The sequence below is a fragment of the Heliangelus exortis genome, chromosome 1 (genome assembly GCF_036169615.1).
Source record: "Heliangelus exortis chromosome 1, bHelExo1.hap1, whole genome shotgun sequence".
Lineage (NCBI taxonomy): Eukaryota > Metazoa > Chordata > Aves > Apodiformes > Trochilidae > Heliangelus > Heliangelus exortis.
In genome coordinates this window covers 176,848,153-176,860,201 of record NC_092422.1, presented here as the reverse complement: position 1 = coordinate 176,860,201, position 12,049 = coordinate 176,848,153, and the positions used below count along the sequence as shown (strand labels likewise).

At 36.9% G+C, this 12,049-nt stretch overlaps 1 protein-coding gene across 1 annotated transcript in view; it reads left to right on the top strand.

The window, feature by feature from the left end:
* The window catches only part of GRM8 (glutamate metabotropic receptor 8), a 327,956-nt gene that overhangs the window by 264,120 nt on the left and 51,787 nt on the right, over positions 1-12,049 (top strand). The window lies entirely within an intron of this gene.

Genomic DNA, 12,049 nt, shown 5'->3' with positions numbered 1-12,049 from the left:
AAGGTGGCTCCATGCAAGGAGAGTTATAGTCAGGAGAAAATCAAAATGAAGTTAATGGATTTCCTTGCTAACTGTGCAATATTGACAGGGCTTACTTGAGGTGTGTTAGCTATTTGGGTACTCCTGCAAAGCTGAAAAATCAAGTGTTGTTTGGCTAAGGGCTGAGGAGAAGGGCAACTGCATGAATTCAGTGACTTTAATAAAACCTCAAAAACAGATTTCAAAAATCTTTGGTTTTCCATGTGAGAGGTTCCCAAAGAAGAGTAACAAAGACAGTGTAGTAAATATTTACAAATGATTCTCCCGGTGAGACTACTTTGCAATAATTATCTGTGTGCTACCTACAGAAAAGTGTATTATAGCTCCTCATTTTCAGCCACAGCTGTTAAACCACTTTACCATATCTGCCATTTGATATCTATAACTATTTGGCAAGGGCACATTTATTTTTATTTAATTCTTCTGCTGAAATAGAAAAAACTCTGCCATCAGAAACTGTGTAGCAGATTTTGTTGCAGTTTTATCTCCATCCACTGATCTGGTATCTGTCTATTGAAAGGCATGGAAGGGAAAAAATGGTTAAACAAGTTAAAAGACTGATACTAAAAATAGTTTCTGAAAAATACTGGTGTTAGATCCTTATCATAACTACTATGGCATACATTCCAGGTCTTCATGATTGCTACATTTTTCTGAAAAGTCAGTGTTTATTAAGTGAGCTGAAAAACTAAAATACACATTTTGCACAAATGTCAGTATTAAAATAGCCTAGTAGTAGCTAAAAGCTACCTTAGTATTTGCTTCAATTTTAATTCCATTTCAATCTGCCTTTTTCTATCCACCACTAGACTGCTAAATTTTTTACTAAGTCTGTAGCTCTTCAGTCCCATTATTTCTGCCTGATGTATGGGTACTCTAGGGATTTCTCTGAAATATGATTCGATTGGCTGCTACTCAGACTACTGAAACCACACCATGCCAACCACATTGGCCACAAAGCTAACAGGAAAGGGTTTATCTAAGGACACCCCTTGTTAATTCTCATGAAGAACAGAATGGATGGATTGGGATGTTCTTTGCCTCTCTTTTTTTGTCTCTTTTTTCACCTCACATGCTGGATACAAATGATTATCCCAACTCGCAGGTGAGCTCTGGCTAGCATGTGGAATTGTGGAGGTGCAAACAGGATGGCACATTGCTTCACAGAGGGTATTTCTTCTCCCAGACCCATTCTCCACTCTCATCCTACCACCCCACTCTCTGCTTCACACCCCCTGTGCACACAAACCAGGGTGTTACGGGGCCCACAGGGCTCAGAATCCCTTGTGTGGTGCAACTGGCTTGATGACTGGGCTTTATTTCTTAAGGTCTGTTAGGGCTTGAGATTCTGGAGGTGCTCCATTGGTGTCTTCAGATGGTAACACTGAAGAAGGACCTTGTAATAGGGGTGATACAATTTGTTTCCATCTGTTTCTATATTCACTAAACTTAGCACATGGTAGTTATGCCACATGATGATCTCTTGTGGCAAAGCTGTTACCTCCTCTCACTAGACAAAATGTACTAACACCAAGTAATCTTTATGACTGATTGTCAATACTCAAATCATCACAGTGCAAATTAGGTAGTGCCTTTCACTGCCAGTGAATCAGAGGGAATACAGTAGATGTTGTCATTGATTTCAATGAAAACTTATATATTTATTGAAGGCAAAGCAGCACGAAGATAGCAGAACATTTTTCACCCTGCTGTTCTATAAAGGAGATGCTTTTAAAATATAGCACTTTTCCCACTGTATCCTTCTTTCTCCTGCAGTTCTCATTTAATGAAGACACATTCAACTGTGATTTTTAATTGATCTCTGTCAGCTAGGTATCCTTTATAGGTACTTCTGCTCCAGTTTTTAGAGAGATTTCTTCCTCAGATTGTGTGGTAACATGTAGCTGTGATGTGTTTATGCTTGTGTTTGTCTATACAGTTGGTATTGTGCTTCAGAAAATTCACAGCTTTTATTCATATATTTGTTCTTTGTGACAGAAAAATAAAGTATGAAAGTATCAGGTTTTTAAAAAGGCTCGACCTTTGAAAAAATTAACATAGCTAAGATTAGAAGATGTGTAAATAACTGAAATAGGTTTTCTTTTTTCTCCCTGTTTTTTCTGTGTGTGTCTTTTCTTTAGCATTCTCTTTGATACTTACTTTTCTGGGTTTTATCTGCATGGCTGCAGGTCTCTGTTATGTGGGCAATGGCTCCTCACCTGGTGGCCAGCGCTGGTCCTGTCTCTGACCTCAGCTGTCAGGATTCAGGATTCCTCTGCTGGTGTCTCTGGTTCCTCCAAATTTTCATTGACTCCGGATGTTCCTTGTGGTCAAGCTTCATCCTTGTTCCTAGTGCAGTGCTGGCTCTCCCTTAGGCACAAGAACCCTTCTGGCAGAGATGCTGGTTTCTCCCTGTAGTCCTCAGTAACATTAATGCTCTCCCTCGGGCAGACTGACCTTTCAGATTTCCTCTGAAGCAACTGTAGCTTCCAGATATAGAAACTTGATTACTGATGAGTATGACTTGTGCAGTTCTTACAAAAAAACCACATGTATCACAGTGCTGAGAGATGCAGTATAGAAGTTTGTTTAAAAAGAATAATCATCTTGTAGGATTGAATTTTTGTGTGATTCTTGAGTTTGAATAAGGTATCAATTTCTGACCGATGCAAGGAAACTCTGAAAGCAGATATTTAGAAATATCAAACTATAGTCTCAAAGAACCTGATTGTTTTTTATATAATTATCACTGTACATGTTTCTGACAATGTAAATTTATCCCCCTTTTGAAGTTCTTTTATCTCTAAGGTTGCATGACTTTAAAAGATCTTAATGTACTGGAAATAAACAGATTCTTAGTGTCACTTCAAAGGAAAAAAAAATTGCCTTAGAACTTCTGATCACTGACTACATGTTAATTTTCAGGGTTTTCTGTTGTTTGCTTTCCTAATTTTCTTGCCTTTATCAATAGAAGAATATAACTTATTTTTCAGGAAAATAGTAGTTAAATGGTTAAAATAGTTATATAGTTAAAATCCTGTAATCCAAAAATATATTCTGGCTTTCGTAATGAATAAAGATTCAGGAAAAGGTAGCTGTTTCTGCACAAGTTATGTATTATTCATATTTCAATCGTATTTTGCATACCAGGTCACATGTAAAAGTTCCCTACAAATGTGTGGGTTTAGCAAATTTGAGCGCTCAACCATGTAATCTCAGTAGAAGGAAAGTTGTTAAAAACAAACTTGCTGTTCCTGGCACTTAAGATTTGAAATCAGCTTCCTTTTATGATTAATAATGAATTCCCTCTGAGAAACTGTGTTCTGGATTGCACATGTTGTAATAAGGGCTAGACTAGATGTTGACTGTTGGCTTTTGTCAGTAGCAGTAAATGGAAGTAGTACAAGTCCTAAAGTTTTAATAACGAGTTTCCCAGTTTCCTTTCCTTAGAAACCTGTTCAGTTTCTTTTGGTTCATATCTGAAAGATTTTTTTTTCCCTCTTACAAAATGTTCTATATTGCAACCAAATACCAGTTGGAGAAAGAAAAGTTGAAAAGTTTTAAAATTTTAAAATCTACTATTTTTTTTCAAATAAAAATACTTTAAAAATACACTTCAAAGCATTAATGGATTTCATTTCAAGATTAGACATTGGTTTGGTCTACCAAAATCTGTGGTTAAAGATCCTCAACTCAAAAATATGTAACTCCAAATCCATATTCTTTCAAGTTAGCAAATTTGATTGATGGGACTTCAGGCAGACACAATTACTGGTGCTTTCAGGAGGAGATATTTAGCTCATGAGGCTAAAAAGCTTGAGTAGATTTCCATTAATGTGATATTATTCCTTAAAAAAACCCCAAAGCATATCAAACCACTTCTCTTAGTAATAGTAGCATGCATAAGCTTTCATTTTTATGGACTGTATGCAGCAAGGATATAAATGACTCATTTTTTTCTGTAATGGTCTTGATTTATTACTAAGAAAACCATAAATTAAAATTGCACTGATGTGAGGAACTATCAGAGGGACAGCAATAATCATCATCAGCCTTAAGCGGTGTTTGGTGAACCAGTGAAAACTGGGAACCCCACATCAGCAATGACCTTCCCTTCAGTAAGCCAAATTACAAAAATATTTGAATTAGTGTTTGATTTTTGTTCTTGGACTCTTGTAAATTACATATCTGAACCTAGAGGAAACTACCAACACTGTCATTAGTCAATTACAATTCTTTTTGGAAGTAACAGATACCAAATGTGTCTGTGCCCTTTCTTGCGACATGATGAAAGAAAATAAAAAAAATGTTGATGTTTTCTCTAACTATAACAAGTAAGTTTCAAGTTTGTAGGCCACTATATTTCATTAAAGAAGCCAGTGAGTCTCTTCTTTCCTGTGCTGTTGTATAATTGATGGATGTTTTCAAACTGCTGACCTAAGCCCTGCATTTAACAAAAGAAAACACTACAGTGGAATACACAACAGCAGCACTTCACGCTGTATATGATTATATCTATAAACAAAATATGACAACATACTGCCTGCAGGGTGTTCTTATGCTCATATGTAAAAAGGAAGTAAGTTCAAACTTAACTCCATCCATGTTGCCTGCCTGAAAATTGTTGATGCTGGATTAAAAGGAGACAAGCAAAAATGATTTAGGTTCTTCTATTTTTCTCAAAATTAAATTGCCACCTTCCTTTATTCTGCACAGGGCTGAAAATAGAAAGAGATTTTTATGTTTTTAGAAGACTAGTTCTTACAGAGCTAGTTCTGATCTTAGCACTGGTCAGTAAATACGACTCAGGATTTATTCTTCTTTACTGTCAGAGTCTGAGGTCAGTGTGTAGTCACTAAGGACCAAGCCTAGATGAAGAGATAAGTCCCCTGCAAACTGCAGTGGAAGAAAACTGTAAACAAGAGAACAAAATACATGAAATGTGGAATGAAATTGGGATTTTATTATTTTGAAATGTTACAGATTAAGTTATTCATTTAGAATTTACTTTGGAATGAAGGAGAAAATAAGATGAATACAGACGTTGAAAAATAATTAAATGATTTGGGGGTATGCCTGTAGTAGAGCAGATGCTATTTCAGAAAGGACTGAAAATTAAAACACAGCTTGGATTCAAGATCCAATGACATCAGAGGAACCCAAGAAAAGTGATCACTTGTCACTGTTGTGAGACCCCACCCAGAGTATTCTGCCCATCTCTGGAGCCTCCAACCCAGGAATCATAGAATCATAGAATCATAGAATCCTAGGGGTTGGAAGGGACCTCGAAAGATCATCTAGTCCAACCCCCCCTGCCAGAGCAGGGCCCCCTAGAGTACATCGCATAGGAACGTGTCCAGGCGGGTTTTGAATGTCTCCAGTGAAGGAGACTCCACAACCCCCCTGGGCAGCCTGTTCCAGGGCTCCGTCACCCTTACAGTAAAAAAATTTTTTCTGATATTCAACTTGAACCTCCTATGCTCCAATTTACACCCATTACCCCTTGTCCTATCACTGGTCAAAGGAAGGACAAAGCTCTTGGAGTAATTCCAGAGGCCATGAAGATGATCAGAGGACAGAGAGTAGAATCTCCTCTATGAAGACAGACTGAGAGAGTTGGGGTTGGAGCCTGGAGAAGGCACCAGGGAGACATAGTTGTCTTCCAGCACCTGGAGGGGGCCTGCGAGAAAGCTGGGCAGGGACTTTTTATAAGGGCATGCAGTGATAGGACAAGGGGTAATGATTTTAAGGTGGAAGAGGAGAGATTTAGGTTAGACATTAGGAAGAAATTGTTTAGTGTGAGGGTGATGAGACTCTGGAACAGGTTTTCCAGGAAGGCTGTGGGTGCTTTATCCCTGGAATTGTTTAAGTGCAATTTGGATGGAGCTTTGAGCAACCTGGTCTAGTGGGAGATGTCCCTGCCCATGTCATGGGGGTTGGAACTAGATGAACTACGAGGTCCCTTCCAAGCCAAACCATCCTATGATTCCTTCTGAAGCTTTTAACTTTGCTGGTCTTAGTAGGCTTTTTTGTTTGTTTGTGTTTGTTTTTTTTTTTTCTTTCAGTGAAGCAGACATATTGATTGATTCTCTAGAGAAAAAAATGAAAATGGTAAAAATAGACCTGCTCAGAAAATATCCTGAACTTGGATGACCATTTTTGCTTCATTAGAATGTTACCACATTGCCAATGAAACAGATTCTTCTTGAGAGTTAGGATGAATAGGGATTTTTTCCCACCTTGTCAGAGTGAGTGGAAGTCAGGTTTCTCAAATGAGGCATGGGGTTCCAGTTGCACACTTGGCTGTGAATTTGTCACAGGATTCTTGAGTGTATGTAGATATTTTATACTTATTTATGATCATCCTTTGTAAGAAGTGCTGTGATTAGAATGATCTTTAAATAGCCATAGCTGACAGGGCTGTGAAATTTTTTTCAAAAAACATTAAGGAGGCCTTGCCATGCATGATAAATATAATAAATCACTTGTGTTTTTAAATATTATTTTCTTTTTCACAAGAAAAAGAAGTGTGCAGTTATGGAATGATAAAAAACCAGGAGCTATTATATGTTGTTCTGGAGAGTTCTGCATTCATATGTGGGACTTCAGAGCAGGGTTAGCTGCTCCCCTGATACCAGCTAATGTTGTGACCTTTAGTATAGACAAACAGCTACGGGGTTTAAGAGGTGGTTTGGATTATTCATGGCTGGCAGCAAGTCTGCAGTGAATTGCTTTGTGAGCTACCAGTGTGAAACATGGAATGTCAACGTTTCCTCCCAAGTCTCTTCCATCATTCTTCTCTCTCCCCCAGAAATATATATATGTTTTGTAATTTGAAGACTGAGCTGCCCTTTAAACCTTGAAGAAAAATAATAATGCTTAGAAACAAAAATGGGAAATGAAATTAATTAGTGTTCCTTTGTGCTACATAACAGAAGTCTACTACTAAGTTAGAAATTATTAAATGGAAAATGAGACATTCAGTGGTGATATGAAGAGACATTTCATGTGGTGAAAGAGAATAACCAGCAGTTAGCAGAACATTAGTAAATGATTAATTTTTTCTGTTTGCTTTGCTGTAATTCATCTTAATCTTCATTTTTTTAAGGTAGTCATCCACTATTTATCCAGAAGTTTTCATCCTAATAAATCCCCAAAAACTTAAAAGAGAGGGGTAAATTATTTTCCACATTTCTAAAATGGTATCCCTGGTTTTAGTGGTGATATTATGATCATAATTCTTCTTAAGGAAGGGAACGAAGAATCCATAGCTAATCCCATTGTAACATCAGTTTGTAGTACACGGGTATGAAGTTGAGTGGGACAATAGAATACACCAGGAAAGACTCAATCATACAGGGAGGATTGGAGTAATGTAGCTCCTATAACTTCCAGTAGCTCCATTAATTGAAACAAAACTTCCTTTTTGGAAAGCATAAGCATAGAGCTAAGCAGTGGCTTTGGAATTGTTAACTGAGATTTGCACTGCCAGAGGCCATTCCAGCAAGGATCTCCTAGACTTGTGATGTAATCCATCTGTTCTCTTCCCCAGTGCTGACCTCATCAGCAGAACTGTGACTTCACTTGGAAAAGTAGAATTGCTGGAGACAGTCCAGCAGTAAGCAGTGATGATGATCAGCCACCTAAAAATATGCCTGTAGGGAAAGGTTGAGGAAAGTAGGATTGTTTTGTCTGGAGAAGACTGAACTGAGGGGAATTATGTTAATCTCTTTCAATAAAGAAAAAAATATTAATGAAAAAAAAACCTGTCAGGGTTAATTTGGCTATTAGGAGAAGTAGTGTATTTGAACTGCAGAAGGAGACATATAACGTAGACACGCTGGAAGATTTTAATGGTGAAGATAATTCAGCACTGGGCTGCCTTTCTTGAGAGGCTGGACAACCTCCAGTGCTATGGGCTGGTTGGAGTAGGTGAGCTGTACAGACTGATTTTGCATAGCTGACTCAGAGGCTGGGCTAGAGGAATACTCCTGAGATCTCTTTGAGTTATCATTTCTTAATTTTTCAGGCTTTTGTCAGTGTGTTTTGTTAAATTTTCTAGAGATTCTCTGAATCAGGTCTATTTCCTGAATACCTTGAGCAAATGCTGGGAGGGATACGAGAAACTGGATTCCTGCACTCTGAGTTTCCTCAGTCAATGCAAGACTGTGCATGTCTTCAGCAAGAGTTCTAGAAGACTGCCATAACAGGTGTATTACTTTATGAACTTGATTACTTAGGATCTTCCTTTGCTTCTGGTTGTGCATCACATTAGCAGGGAATGACAGGTTTCCTGTAAATCCTTGGAGAGCTTTCCACTCATGTGGATGGCAGATTTAACTTTTTTTACATGAGAGCACTTGATACTTCCCAAACTGATGCATACTCCTTTATGTCTATGTGGAAAACAGTTTAGTATTGTGACAGTGGTGAAGTCTTTTACTTAGGCCTTCTTTCCCTACCATTTTTCAAAGAAGCATTTTCCCTGTAACCAAAACCAACACAGCAGCTCTAGTCATAGCAGTGCTTAAAATGCATCATTAATTAACCAAGGAGTAGGAAAAGTATGATCATCAACATTTCTGATTTATTCTTATGAATATTAAAAAAAAGGTTCAGTTGTTCTGTTAAACTGCAAAAAGTAGACTAAGGGATTTAGTTATAATGAATTTTTTTTTTTAATTTTTTGAAATATGGAAATTTTTATCCTTATCTGGCCTAGTTATGATCTTAAAATTTTACTTCTGCTTAAAATATCAGTACCTGAAATCTGCCCTAGCACTATAGAAGACAGCTAAAGGGATTTTGGGACTATCTAACTCCTTCATAAAGCTAGCATCTTCTATACTTATTATTCCAAGCATGAAAATTTGACAGCCTCTGAATATTTTGTCTTCAATTTTTAAACTACCCTTATCACTCTGAGATGTTTTGTAAATACCCAACTTTATTCCTCATTGCTAAAATTTAAATTTTTTACTTCTTATTTTATTCAGTATACACTGAGCACTTCCTCATCCTTTTCATGTATTCAAAGACTGTTGTTTTACTCTCTAGGCTGTGTTATTTCTTCAGGCTATACAGCCTGAATGGATTCAATTTAGTCACAGAGATCATGTTTTCTAGACACCCTTCTGATCTTTTCCAATTTCCTCTGGACTCCTTATTTGATCCTCCTTCAAACTGAAACAAAAGGATCCAGCCTTCACAAAGTGCTCTGGATGAAGTCCAACTAGTGCAGAATACAGGAGAAACATCACTCAATGTATTCACAGTTGCAGAGTAGACAGGAAAGATTTTTTTATCTGTTTCTCAGGATATCATTTGCACCTTTTGCAACAGTTTAACATTGGTTCAACATATTATCATGCATCAGAGTTCTGCAATCTCTCTTTTTTTTTTTCTTTTTTTTTTTAAGAGCTGCTCTCTTTCTATCCCTTCTGACCCATAACGTGTTACCTGTGTTGTCCCCAGCAGACTTCTCTGCAGTGCCATTTGAAATAAGTGTCCTGACCTTCAGCATAGCTTCAACCTTTTCTAGTGCTATTGATGAAATTTGATCACCATATACTCCCTTTTATCATCCAAACTGCATTCCGTGGTTATTACAAATATTGAATAATAGCAGACTAAGAATAGACTTTCCAGGCTCCACCCTTTACCATCCTTTCCATTCTGACAGTGAATCAATGACAAATTTTATCTTCCTACAGCTTTCTGATACAATTTGCACCTAGCCCTTAGGGGCCAGATCTGTTTCAATAGGTTGCTTATGACTGAGAGTGTAATTTGAAACAGTGTCAAAAATCTTTCTAATGCTAAGATAAATGGCACCTCTCCGCTTGCCTCTCATCCACAATGCCTGTTACCCTCTCACTGAAGGAAATGTGACAGCTCATTCTTGACAGATCCCTTTTGGCTGTTATTTGTCTTGTTTGTTTGTTTTCTCTGTGTTTTTGAAATGTGTTTGTTTCTTTCAGGATTTTTCTGGTAATTCAAGTTAAACTGAATGATTGATAATTCCCTGGCTGCTTCTTTTCCCTCTTTTTCTGAGCATAAGCTCTAGGTTTCCTATTTTGCAAGCTCTCCATACTTTGCCATGAAGTCTCAAGAGCTTTCTATCTCCTCAGTCAATTCTTTAAGTATTAAAGGAATGTCTCAATATGTTCAGTCCATACAAACCCTTGTCTTCCTGACGTACTGTCATTTTGAATGTGTTCATCTTTCTTTCCTTAGTAACAAGGATTTTTTTCCCCTTTTTCTGACTGAATATGTTGTGTTGTATGTTCTCTAGCTTAAATTTCTTCCACGTTCTTGTTTTGTCGCACCCAGATCATTAAGGCTCTCCACAGAATTTTCAATTGCATTATTGACTCTTCATTCTAAGCAGCAGCATTGACTTGGCAGAGAGACCTCTTCTCCTGCTGAAAAACCTCAGTACAAAACAGTCTGTTTTGTCCCAGTTCTGAATTAATTCAGACTTTCAGATTTCTTATATGTGATTTTGTTGCCTGTCTGGACCTGTGTTTAAAGGGTCAGTGTGATTTTCTTCTGGTTTTATTGTGCTGAAAATTAAAATTCAAAATTAATATGGTGGAAAAAATCTGCCTGGTCTCTGAGAGGAGATGGCAAAGAAGGTATGAACTATTCTAGTGGAAAAACACCTTAAAGTAATGTTGAAACATACATCTCATTATTTAGGATTTTACTAAGCTTCAGGGTAGAAGGTTCTACACAAATTAACAGCTTTTTTCCTAAAAATAGATTGGACAAATATGTCAGGAACCGCTTGGGTATAGCACCTTTTTTCTTGTGACAGGGAAATAAACTCGAGCCCTGTGTTTCAACTGAGATTTTCCATTCCTTGGTCACAGTCAAATAAGGTACAGGGTAGCTGAGGAGAGAGAGGGCAACTTTGCTCAAAATGACAAGTGCTTCACTTTACTGAAACACAGCTTAGAAACTGAGAAAGACAGGATCAAAGGATATTCCAGCTCTGATTTCCATTATTATTTTAGAGGACACTGGTGAAGTTACTGTCTTTGTGCTTTTTGTCTTGCTGCCACTTATGCTTAGTTGGAAAAATCACAAAATAGATGCAGAATTGCCTGCTCTCTTCTTTAAATTCCCTTATTAAAAATCTTTTTACTAAAATTTCCTCAAAAAAGCATCTGTTTGGAGGTGCTTTATGGCTGCTGTCATGCTGATCAATGTTGTCTTACTGGTTTGTGTGTTTGCTTTTCTGTATACTGATGAAATTCTACACTCCTTTATTCTGTGGTTTGACTAAACTTTAGGACTGAGACGATCATTTTTTCTTGCATAAAAAATGCAGGTTTAGTGCAATTGAGGTTTTTGTCTGTGAGCAATGTGGGAATAAAAAGAATATATTATTTGTGGCATGATTTTGTGGAAAGGTTGTGCAGGCTAGAATTTAGAAGCATTAGTTCTTCAGTCTCTTATGCACAACATCTTTTGCACTGAGCAAAAAATAGTAAATAGACTAAGCCATTCAAAAATAACAAAGCAACATTGTAATTTAAGCAAATATCTTTTTTTTTTCATTATGAACTGAGGCTTTTTATGATTGGTTAATTTCTACTTTTAAAACAATGAAATATTAAAGATAATGAAATCACCTCCTTAAATAATATTAAATGTGTATAGCTAATGCCCTTGTTAGCATAACTCTACTATAAAGTTACTGGACTGATCTAAATCTAAGGCCCAGACCAGTAGATTTTTTTTTTTACAGAACAACCTGATAGTGTTGAGAGACAGCAGCTTTTTTTTTTTTGATAAAGAAACTCACCTTTAAACTAGAAGAATGATTAAAATGATCAATGGCAATTTTCCATTAAACAATGTATTTTATCAAATGAATTAGTCTTAAAATTAAAGAAAAAATCTATATAAAATTTCTTTAAAGTCAAATAGGAGCTGTGCTTAGTCTTTTGTGTTCCTTCTGTTGACTCTAAGCTGTGGAGTGGGAGAGAACCTGAGCATCATT